This window comes from Mauremys reevesii, linkage group 2 (genome assembly GCF_016161935.1).
Source record: "Mauremys reevesii isolate NIE-2019 linkage group 2, ASM1616193v1, whole genome shotgun sequence".
NCBI classification, from domain to species: domain Eukaryota; kingdom Metazoa; phylum Chordata; order Testudines; family Geoemydidae; genus Mauremys; species Mauremys reevesii.
In genome coordinates this window covers 41,902,541-41,915,420 of record NC_052624.1, presented here as the reverse complement: position 1 = coordinate 41,915,420, position 12,880 = coordinate 41,902,541, and the positions used below count along the sequence as shown (strand labels likewise).

The following is a 12,880-nucleotide window of genomic DNA, read 5'->3' as shown; positions in this document are numbered from 1 at the left end:
CAAGAGCCCGTGGAGAAGGACACGGCCCAATTTCCTGGGGTGGATCTTTGCTCACGGTTTAATCTATGAACGCTAATTGAGGTGTTTTCCCAATTTAATGCTTGTGTTTATCTCATGTAATTAAACTTTTTCTGCTACACCGAGACTCTGTGCTTGCGAGAGGGGAAGTATTGCCTCCTCGAGGTGCCCAGGGGTGTGTGTAAGATTTTCGCAGGTCACTGGATGGGGGCTCGAGCTGGTTTTGCATTACGTTGTAGGGAAGGGACCCCTATGTATTGAACCCGGCCCTTGCTGCTATCGATTCGGCCTGGCAGAAGGGTTACATATGTCATCCCTTGGAAACTTGCAAGTAACATTCTAGTTTCCCTCTCATTATTTTAAGAAAAGGAACACCGTGAATTTAAAACTATATATTAAAATTGTAGCTTCCTCACCCTTCACCTGAGAAACTCTCTATTCATGCATAAACCGTTGATTTGAAATAATCCCAATGATGAAAATGGAAGATAGCTATTAATAACAATTATTTATAACTTGAAGACAGCTTGTTATTCTAATTTCACCTTGGGTCTTCCACAAATGAAAATTAATAAAAACTGTTACCAATGTCCATTTTAAAAACACCATATCCTACTAGCACTGGAACAGTTATTCTCAGGTGCAGAATAAGTGCTCCACTGAAATAAACAAACACATCCAATTACAACATATGCTATCAGCTACCACTAGGAAGTTAATAAAAAATAGCCATTACAAATTCTTCATATTCCAAAATCTTGGTAGTCTGACATGTTTGTGTTGTTGAGGCATGGTTTAATATTACATAGTTCTACGCTGATAATTTGACATAGTTTGCAGTGTTAGAGCAAATGGATGTATTATTCTTAAAAGAAATTTGCATTGTTGCTGCAGTAAATCCCATAAAAAATGGCCAGGTTTTGCTTTAGTTCTGTTAAATGTCCATGATGAACTATCATTAAGGAGCAAAGAATCCTGTGGCACCTTATAGACTAACAGACGTTTTGCAGCATGAGCTTTCGTGGGTGAATACCCTTTTTTGGAAAAAGCGTCGTCTCTGTATAATACCACAGCTTCTTTGCTGCTACTGCTTCTAACCTAACTACTACCCCCCTCTGATACTATCATTAAGGGTTATCCATTGAATTTAACCCCTCCTTGTGACTAGCATTTAATTCAGCAAATGCGATATACAATAATGAACTATATTGAAATGTCACCATCAGCTCTAAAACTGGGATATGGTCATTAATTGTATGATGTCTTGAAGAACTTCTAACAAGTTCTCACACAACATTTTTGCATCTGTCACTGGGCATGATTTCCAGACAATGCTGGCCACAGCTAGCCTATCAGCATAAAAAGTTAATTAATTATTTTAGCTCATGATTAACTAACACACACACAAGTTGTCATGAAATATGTTGTTGTTGGGCCAGATTTTGAAATGTGGTGTCAAAATTAGGCACCTAAATAAAATTGTCCTAATCAAGCACATAGAGGGCTCATTGATTTCAGTAGGCCATGTACATGCTCCAGCACCTATGCACTGTGGGTTTATGTACCTAACTTCAGTCATTTACATTTGAAAGTCAGTCCAGTGTCCTTCTTCACTGGAACTAGCTTTAAGATTTTAGATATTCTCTCTTATGGACTGGAGCCATAAAAGAAGCAAACAGATACAATGATCTAAGGAAAAAATACGGTTTGTACTTTCAAAATGGAATGGAAACTGTACAAAAATCCATATTCACAGTTATCAATTTTTTCATAAATGGGTTAGCTGTGTTAAATGACTACAACCCAAATTATCAGATGGTGAAATATCACTGCATTATAAACTTAATAAGAACACTTCAGTGATTATATTTGTTTAATTAATACATTTGGCTAGGAAGTATGTATATCAATACTAGTAATGAAAATAAGCCTGACTTTTTCAGGGTCTAATTTTTTATTGCAACGAAGACAAATCTTTTAATTAATACATTTGGCTAGGAAGTATGTATATCAATACTAGTACAAAAGCACTGCTGCTCCCCTTATAAACTTTAGCCCACTGGTTAGAGCCCTAACCCAGAATGTGGGAGACCCAGCTTCAAATCCCCCATCTGCCTGATCTAGAGTAGTGATTTGAGATTTTTCTGAAATTGCATTAGATTATTGGCTCAAATTCAATTTGCAATTAACTATAACCCACAGAACCTTTTCAGCAGTACTACTGCCTCGCCATTTAGTCCCAGTTGTGCATATTTTTCCTTCCTAAGTGTAGTTCTTTGCATTCATCTTTATTGAATTTCATCTTGTTGATTTCAGACTAAGGGCATGTCTACACTTACCTCCAGAGCGATTGATTCAGCAGGGATTGATTTATTGCATCTAGTGAAGATGCGATAAATTGATTGCCAAGCGCTCTCTCGTTGACTCCGGTACACCACCACAGCAAGAGGTGCAGGCAGAGTCGATGGGGGAGCATCAGCAGTCGACTTACCACAGTGAAGTACGTTATTCAAGTTGCTGAAGTTGCATACTTGGATCGATCCCCGCCCCCTCCCCCCCAGTGTAGACCAGGCCTCATTCTCCAATTTATCAAGGTTATTTTGAAGTGCTCATAGCCCCTCTCAGGCTAGTGTCATGTGCAAATTTTATAAGTATACTCTTCACGCCATCCAAGTCATTAATCAAACTGACAACTAGTACTGGACGCTGTGGGATCCCACTAGATACATCCACACATTTTGACAGTAAACCATTGATAACTACAAGGGCTGTCAATTAATCACAGTTAACTCAAGCGATTAACTCAAAACAAATTAACTCAATTAAAAAAATTAATCACAATTAAGCACAGTTTTTATTGCACTGTTAATCAATAATAGAATACCAACTGAAATTTTTTATTAATATTTTTGGATGTTTTTCTACATTTTCAAAATAGTAATTTCAATTACAACACAAAATACAAAGTGTACAGTGCTCACTTTATATTTTTTACTCAGATATGCACTGTGAAAAAGATAAACAAAAGAAATAGTATTTTTCAATTCACCTCATACAAGCACTGTACTGCAATCTCTTTATTGTGAAAGTGCAGCTTACAAATGTAGATTTTTTTTTGTTACATAACTGCACTCAAAAACAAAAAAAAGTAAAACCTTAGAGCCTACAAGTCGACTCAGTCCTACTTCTTGTTCAGCCAATCACTAAGACAAGCAAATCTGTTTACATTTATGGGAAATAAAACTGCCCACTTCTTACTTATAATGCCACCTGAAAGTGAGAACAGGCATTCACATGACACTTTTGTAGCCAGCATTGCAAGGTATTTATGTGCCAGATATATAAATTTTATTAAAGCTAATGTTAAAAAAATTATATAATACACAGGTTGGGAAAAGAGTGTCTGTACATCTGGGTATAGTGCTTAGATTATCCACAAATATAAAGTTAGTTTTTAAGTCATATGATACATAGAGTACATAATCAGCAATTGTATGTAATTCAAATCAAATGTAGGTGAATAGATTTAACAATACAGTTTAGATATTAGATGCTAAACATTCATATGTCTCTTCATGCTTTGGCCACCTTTCCAGAGGACATGCTTCCATTCTGATGACACTCATTAAAAAAAAATGTGTTACTTAAATTTGCGACTGAACTCCTTGGGGGAGAATTGTATGTCTCCTGCTCTGTGGTTTTACCTGCATTCTGCCTTATATTTCGTGTTATAGCAGTCTCCGATGATGACCTACCACATGTTGTTTGATTTAAGAACACACTTGCTGCAGATTTAACAAAACGCAAAGAAGGTACTAATGTGAGATATCTAAACATAGCTACAGCACTCGACCCAAGTTTTAAGAATCTGAAGTGCCTTCCAAAATCTGAGAGGGACGAGGTATGGAACACGCTGTCAGAAGTCTTAAAAGAGCAATACTCTGATGCAGAAATTACAGAACCCAAACCACCAAAAAAGAAAATTAACCTGCGGTTGATGGCATCTGACTCAGATGATGAAAAAACCTGCATCAGTCTGCACTGCTTTGGATCGTTATTGAGCAGAAACCATCATCAGAATGGAAGCATGTTCTCTGGAATGGTGGTCAAAGCACTAGGAGGCATAGGAATGTTTAGCGTCTATTATTGTTTAACAGTGTGATTAAAACTGCGATTAACTGCAGTTATTCTTTTATCTCACAATTAATCACAACTAATTTTTTTAATCGTTTGACAGCCCCAGTGATTAATATTAGGCTCTTAAATCTATATTATTTAGGTACCAAAATAAGTGGCCTTTTTCCTCCCACACATGTACTGAGTGTCCAACAACTTCCCTGGAAGCTATTTTTTTTTATTTGGATTTAGAAGTCTGTTAGGAACCCATTTTTTAAAATCAATCTTGGATACTTCTATGGCTTCCATTATGGTAGTATCTTAGCAACTCACATTCTTTAATATATGTATCCTCCTAACTCCCCTGTGAAGTAGGGGAGTGCTATTATCTCCATTTTACAGATGGAGAACTGAGGGCTAGTCTTCACTATGGGAGATCAATGCTGCTGCAATCAATGCAGCAGGAATCAAGTTAGTCTAGTGAAGACCCGCTAAATCGACAGGAGAGCACTATCCGGCCAACCCCGGTACTCCAGCTCTCTGAGAAGAGTAAGGGAAGTCGACCAGAGCGCATCTCCCATTGATGCAGCACAGTGAAGACACCAGGGAAGTCGACCTAAGCTACATTGACTCAAGCTATGTTATTCACGTAGCTGGAGTAGTGTAACATAGGTCAATTTACCCCCATAGTGAAGACAAGCACTAAGGCCCAGATCCTCAGAGATATTTAGGTACCTAGCTCCCACTGATTACAATGGCAATTAGATACTTAAAAACTTTTGAGGATTTGGGCCTATATGATTTGCTCAGTGTCACACAGAAAGTCCGTGGTGGAACAGCGAATTGAATCAGGGTCATTCAAGTCCCAGGTTAGCACCATAACCCTTACCATCTTGCCAAAAATCTTGTCTAAAGTAAATAATGTGTACAAGCTGTCGTCAGACGCTACCAGTGTGGTGCTCTGCTCTGTTCAATGTTGATAGCAATCGGCTGCGTGCATATGTTCCCTCTGTGTGCTGCCCCGGCTCTGTGCAGATAGCTGACCCAGCAGACCCCGAGAGAACCCCCAATGACCACAGACTCTAGTAAGGTACGAAGGCACCTGGGCCAGGTTTGTCGTCGAAGAGAAACACAGTCTCCAGCTGCCCGGCATAGAAGTCCAAGGTGCTGCTGAGGTGCAGCTAGCTAGTACTTATGTGCTCCCTGACAATGGACCAGCTCAGTCAGTGGCGGGACTTTCCACTGCCCTCTAGGCCAGACAAAGACACCGCCCCAGGTATGCATTCTTATACACAGGTACAAACAAGCTACACATCACTCCTGACGTATTGAGGTGCAACCCTCTATGTAGCAAGGTACAACCCCACTACATAGCAAGGTGCCACCTCTCACCTTGTACATGTTGGTTCGAACAAAACTATATCCATCATATTACCCTTTTGGCCTTGTCATTGGATGGGTCAGCCTGTTCCTTGTTATCTGTGTGGAGTGTACAAGTAGGCAAATGTTCTGATATCTGGTGTCCAGTACCTTTGAGGTATGTCTCTTTTTGCAGCATCAGCCCTTTCCTTGCCAGCTTCTGTGAACAGGGCCTGCCTCTGGCTCACAGCTTAACTTTGCTTTATGTTAGCAAAGTCTTCACCATTACTTTAGTTCAGGCCTTAGGCCTCATACTGGGCCTCTGATACCAAAGTTCATATCTCAGGGCCTCCTATTACTACACAAGCAATACTAATTTGAGAGTCTTGGCTGCAGCTCCAATTTTTTTACTTTTATCTGCTTTAACTTTTTACTTGCTTATGATATAGTAAGGTAGAGAAATTATAAGAAGAATGGCCTTTAACCAGGGGTGAAAGTAACTGAAGGGACTTACTGGTATGCAGGACAGCCGGGGTCCTGAGCGGGAGAGGCAGCTCAACTAGGAGCGGAGGGGCCTCGGACGGAAGGGGCGGGACTAGGGCCAGACTCCCCCCTGCCAGGCCTTCAGCACGGTCTGACGGCTATTTAAAGGGCCAGGGGCTCCTGGCCCCCACTAGTGCTACCCCAGGGCTCCGGCAGCAGTTTAAAGGGCCCAGGGCTCAAGCTGTGGTAGCAGCGGCCAGGAGCCCCAGGCCTCTAGCAGCAATTTAAAGGGCCAGGGGCTCCGGCCGCTGCCAGGAGCCTCGGGACCTTTTAAATTGCTGGGCCCCAGGGCAGCTGCCCCTTGTGGCCCCCCTCAGCAGCCCTGCCGGTACGGTCAGCTGTGTATCGGCTCTTACCCGTACGCCGAACGGGACCGGCTTACTTTCACCTCTGCCTTTATCCTAATTTCTATCATAAACATTAGTTACAGGACATTTTAAAATAGGTTTGCTTAATATAGTACAAAATTTATGAGAGCAGTTAGTGATAGTGAGTATTGCCTTTCATGTGCATGGCACCTCTGCCCATTAGGACTACAAATTGATAATATTCTGTTTGGCAGAAAAAAGAGAGGATCTGAGTAAATAACTGAAAGGTTATATGGATATGCTGTTCCTGGTTGGTAGGAAGTCAAGAACTGTGTATTTTAAGTTTTAAACTTGACATCTCTTAGGAAAATTAAAAAAAAAGAGAGGTTACTAAAAGAAAATAGAGATCAGCTCAGGCATTGCCTCTCAAACGAGGCCACCATGTGGCAATTTAAAGACATATGCCACAAGGGGAAAATGTATGGGTGGCTTTTCATAAGCTAACTAATTACAACAGAATATACTAGATAGTTTAATTTATTGAACTAAGAGAATCAAAACCATGGTTTTGCACTAAAAAATATTAAGTTTACACCTTCTATTAGTGTGATTTTAATCAAGTTAAGGAATAATGACTGAAGATGAACTACTAAAATAGCTTTTAGAAAGATACAGCATTTTAAAGGAAAACAGAATAGGAACATAACACAAAATTGGTGTCCTGCATGTAGATTCTCGTGGCAACTAACCAAGTTGATTTGATTCTTTTCTTATTTCCTATATCTGTTCTAGAAAGTCACAGAAATATATTTACTGCAGCAGCACAGACAACTCAGTAAACTAACATATTTTTACTTTTCCATTAGTGTGTGGATTTGAATCACTCCCATGGCATGTAAGCATGGCATTCAAGAGCTGTCTGCAAGAAAATACTTTAGTCACTTTGTCATGGCACATGAAAATGCATAAATATTCCGTCTCCATTCCTTTTAAACAAACAACTTCAAACTGCAATTTGAAATTGTAAACTTTTAGAACTCTTAGATTGAACTTTTTTATCCCCCCTTCACTTGAGTGGTTTTATATGGTTCATATGTAACAACTAGTTTCAACTTCAAAATGGCCTGATTCTCAAAATTCAGGTTATGTATCTTCTGTCATTCGATCTGGAGATGCCTAGGCGAGGATTGAGTGCTGTAGTCAGATATGTACAGCAAGACAGACTTAACAAGAACAGGAGAAGAGGAAAGGCTTAAGAAACTCTAATATATGATAAGATGATCTAAAGTCATTGATGCAAAGTCCAAATGTCTTACAGGCTAGGCACAGAGGGGCCACATCCTATTCACTTCCAAAGAAAAAGGGGATGCTGAAAAAAAAACACAGGAAAGGAGAAATTAAAAAGAGATAGGAAAAGAAAGGTGAAATGACAACAGTCATTGTCCAAACTCTTTCCCCTTTCTCTTTGGTTTGAAAAAGAAAACACAACTGAATGTACTTCTACCACATTTCTGTAAAAGTTCTCTAATCTCTAATTTAGCATCTTTCAGTCACTCATTCTTTTTCTGTCTGTTACTTTTTCATGTTCTTATTCTCTTGTCCGCCAATGTTCTTCCTTGATTCTGCGCTCTCTGCTTGCCTTTGTTCCTTTGTAATATTTCTTCTTCATGTACTTTAATTAGCTACCTGGTAAGAAAGCATGCCTACTGGAAAAAGGATATTTTTTTCTTAGCTGTATATTGGTTTTCTTGAGAGTGAACATCTGCCAATTCTAGGACTCTAGGTACTGACCTATCAAACCAACTCCTGTCTCATTGGCAGTCCACCTAAAAACATTTCTGTGTTGGTGCCTAAATCTGGCTTCAGAGAGCATTTCCAAAACGTAATACCACGGCCTGGTCTACACTATGGGTTTATACCGAATTTAGCAGCGTTAAACCGAATTAACCCTGCACCCGTCCACACAACGAAGCCCTTTATATCGATATAAAGGGCTCTTAATATCGATATCTGTACTCCTCCCCGACGAGAGGAGTAGTGCTCAAATCGGTATTGCCATTTCGGAATAGGGTTAGTGTGGCCGCAATTCGATGGTATTGACCTCCGGGAGCTATCCCACAGTGCACCATTGTGACCGCTCTGGACAGCAATCTGGATTCGGATGCACTGGCCAGGTAGACAGGAAAAGCCCCGCAAACTTTTGAATTTCATTTCCTGTTTGCCCAGCATGGAGAGCTGATCAGCACAGGTGACCACGCAGAGCTCATCAACACAGGTAACTATGCAGTCTGAGAATCGAAAAAGAGCTCCAGCATGGACCGCACGGGAGGTACTGGATCTGATTGCTATATGGGGAGAGGATTCTGTGCTAACAGAACTCCGTTCCAAAAGACAAAATGAAAAAACATTTGAAAAAATTTCCAAGGCCATGATGGAGAGAGGCCACACCAGGGACTCAGTACAGTGCCGTGTGAAAATTAAGGAGCTCAGACAAGCCTACCAGAAAACCAAAGAAGCAAACGGAAGGTCCGGGGCAGGGCCGCAAACATGCTGCTTCTACACTGAACTGCATGCAATTCTAGGGGGGTCCGCCACCACTACCCCACCCCTGTCCGTGGATTCCGAGGTGGGGGTAGCCTTGCCTGAGAATTCTGCGGACGGTAAAGATGAGGAGGAGGAAGGGGAGGACGAGCTTGCAGAGAGCACACAGCACTCCGTTCTCCCCAACAGCCAGGAGTTTTTTCTCAGCCTGACAGAATTACCCTCCCAGCCTTCCCAAGCCACTATCCCAGACAATGAAGCCATGAAAGGGACCTCTGGTGAGTGTACCTTTGTAAATATAAAACATGGTTTAAAAGCAAGTGTTTTTTAATGATTAATTTTCCCTGAGGACTTGGGATGCATTTGCAGCCAGTACAGTTACTGGAAAAGTCTGTTAACATGTCTGGGGATGGAGCGGAAATCCTCAAGGGACATCTCCAGGAAGCTCTCCTGGAGGTACTCCAAAAGCCTTTGCAGAAGGTTTCTGGGCAGGGCAGCCTTATTCCGTCCTCCATGGTAGGACACTTGACCACGCCATGCATGTAGCAAGTAATCTGGTATCATTGCATGACAAAGCCTAGCTGCGTATGGTCCCGGTGTTTGCTGGCATTCAAGCAACATCCGTTCTTTATCTCACTGTGTTATCCTCAGGAGAGTGATATCGTTCATGGTAACCTGGTTGAAATACGGGAATTTAATTAAGGGGACAGAGATGGTTGGGCTGTTTGCCTGTGGCTTAAAAGAAATCTTTCCCTGCATTTAGCCAAGCAGGGGAAAGGGAGGCGGGTGATTGGCGCTGAGCTTTTCCACGTTTGGCTAGCTGGGATCTTCCTTGCTACCAGCCACGCAGTGCGGGGAGGGGTAAAGTGATCATCCCAGAGAATTGGATGGGGGCAGTTCTGGTGCTGCACATTAACAGGAAAGAAGCAGCACTCAACGGGCTTTGCTTGCTATTTGGGAAAGGAGGGTGCTGGATATATGAAGGCTGCAGAAGCCGAAAGACAATGGCTTACCATGGCCGCATGCAAGCCGAATTCTGATGCCCAGACCTGTGTCTGTGATCTCTAACACCAAAGCCGCAGGCACTCAATATTAAGATGCAAAATGCGACCTTGTAGTGAGATCACATGTGCTATGTAAGGTGAATAGTGTTGTTCACCGTGAAAGAGTATAACCATTGTTCTGTAAAATGTATCTTTCTAAATACTTCTCTCCCTTTTTTCCCTCCCTCCTGCAGCTGCAAATTTTTCAAGTCTCCCTCCTCCGTCCCAAAGGCTATCTCAGATAAGGCGGCGGGAAAAAAAAGACACGAGACGAAATGTTCTCGGAAATCATGGAAGTGACCCGCAATGAAAGAGTCATCTGAATGAGTGGAAGGACATGGTATCAAAGTACAGGAAAGATGCCAATGACCGTGAGGACAGGAGAGACGCTCGAGATGAGAGGTGTCGGCAGAAAGATCAGAGATGTCGGCAGGAAGATCAGCGGTGGCGGGATACAACTCTGGGGCTGCTGCGTGATCAAACTGACATGCTCCAGTGTCTGGTGGAGCTTCAGGAACAGCTGCAGGATCACAGAGTGCCGCTGCAGCCCCTGTATAACCGCCCTCCCCCCTCACCATGTTCCTTAGCCTCCTCACCCACCAGACGACTAAGAACGCGTGGGGGGAGGCTCCGTGCACCCACCCATTCCACCCCAGTGGACAGCCCAACCAAAAGGCTGTCATTATTTTGAAATGTTTTTAGCGGCTTTTTCCTTCTATCCTCCTCCCAAACCCCACCCGGGCTACCTTGTCAGTTCTTGCCCTCTTTTTATAATTAATTAATAAAGAATACATGATTTTAAACGAGAGTGACTTTATTTCCGTAGGAAGCAAGTGGTAATCGAAGGGGGAGGGTGGGTGGCTTACAGGGAATGAGTCAATCAATGGGAGGGGGTGTTTCATCAAGGAGAAACAAACACAACAGTCACACCGTACCCTGGCCCGTGATTAAACTGGTTTTCAAAGCTTCTCTGATGCGCACCGCTTCCTGGTGTGCTCTTCTAATCGCCCTGGTGTCTGGCTGCGTGTAATCAGCAGCCAGGTGATTTGCCTCAGCCTCCCACCCCGTCATAAAGGTCTCCCACTTACTCTCACAGAGATTGTGGAGCACACAGCAAGCAGCAATAATAAAGGGGACATTGGTTTGGCTGAGCTCTGAGCGAGTCAGTAATGTGCACCCGCGCGCCTTTAAACGGCCAAATGTACATTCTACCACCATTCTGCACTTGCTCAGCCTATAGTTGAACAACTCCTGACTACTGTCCAGGCTGCCTGTGTATGGCTTCATGAGCCATGGCATCAAGGGGTAGGCTGGGTCCCCCAGGATAACTACAGGCATTTCAACATCCCCAACTGTTATTTTCTGGTCTGGGAAGTAATTCCCTTGCTGCAGACGTTTAAACAGAGTAGTGTTCCTGAAGACGCGAGCGTCATGAACCCTTCCCAGCCATCCCACGTGGATGTTGGTGAAAAGTCCCTTGTGATCCACCAGTGCTTGCAGCACCATGTATCAGAGGGGTAGCCGTGTTAGTCTGGATCTGTAAAAGCAACAAAGAATCCTGTGGCACCTTATAGACTAACAGACGTTCTGCAGCATGAGCTTTCGTGGGTGAATACCCACTTCTTCAGATGCAAGTGGTGGAAATTTCCAGGGGCAGGTTTATATATGCAAGCAAGAAGCAAGCTAGAGATAACGAGGTTAGTTCAATCAGGGAGGATGAGGCCCTGTTCTAGCAGTTGAGGTGTGAAAACCAAGGGAGGAGAAACTGGTTCTGTAATTGGCAAGCCATTCACAGTCTTTGTTTAATCCTGAGCTGATGGTGTCAAATTTGCAGATGAACTGGAGCTCAGCAGTTTCTCTTTGAAGTCTGGTCCTGAAGTTTTTTTGCTGCAGGATGGCCACCTTAAGATCTGCTATTGTGTGGCCAGGGAGGTTGAAGTGTTCTCCTACAGGTTTTTGTATATTGCCATTCCTAATATCTGATTTGTGTCCATTTATCCTTTTCCTTAGAGACTGTCCAGTTTGGCCGATGTACATAGCAGAGGGGCATTGCTGGCATATGATGGCATATATTACATTGGTGGACGTGCAGGTGAATGAACCGGTGATGGTGTGGCTGATCTGGTTAGGTCCTGTGATGGTGTTACTGGTGTAGATATGTGGGCAGAGTTGGCATCGAGGTTTGTTGCATGGGTTGGTTCCTGAGCTAGAGTTACTATGGTGCGGTGTGCAGTTACTGGTGAGAATATGCTTCAGGTTGGCAGGTTGTCTGTGGGCGAGGACTGGCCTGCCACCCAAGGCCTGTGAAAGTGTGGGATCATTCTCCAGGATGGGTTGTAGATCCCTTATGATGCGCTGGAGGGGTTTTAGCTGGGGACTGTATGTGATGGCCAGTGGAGTCCTGTTGGTTTCTTTCTTGGGTTTGTCTTGCAGTAGGAGGCTTCTGGGTACACGTCTGGCTCTGTTGATCTGTCTCCTTATTTCCTCGTGCGGGTACTGTAGTTTTGAGAATGCTTGGTGGAGATTTTGCAGCACCATGGAAAAGTACTCCTTGCGGTTTATGTCCTGGGTGCCCTGGTGCTCCGGTGCCAAGATAGGGATGTGTGTTCCATCTATCGCCTCACCACAGTTAGGGAATCCCATTGCAGCAAAGCCATCCACTATGACCTGCACATTTCCCAGAGTCACCACCTTTCATAGCAGCAGCTTAATGATTGCTTTGGCTACTTGCATCACAGCAGCCCCCACAGTAGATTTGACCACTCCAAATTGATTCCCGACTGACCGGTAGCTGTCTGGCATTGCAAGCTTCCAGAGGGCTATCACCACTCACTTCTCAACTGTGAGGGCTGCTCTCATCTTGGTATTCTGGCGTTTCAGGGCAGGGGAAAGCAAGTCACAAAGTTCCATGAAAGTGCCCTTACGCATGCGAAAGTTTTGCAGCCACTGGGA

General features: G+C 43.1%; 1 protein-coding gene across 1 annotated transcript in view; it reads right to left on the bottom strand.

Annotated features, from left to right (window-relative positions):
- Positions 1-12,880, bottom strand: part of CROT (carnitine O-octanoyltransferase) — an 81,603-nt gene that overhangs the window by 11,693 nt on the left and 57,030 nt on the right. The window lies entirely within an intron of this gene.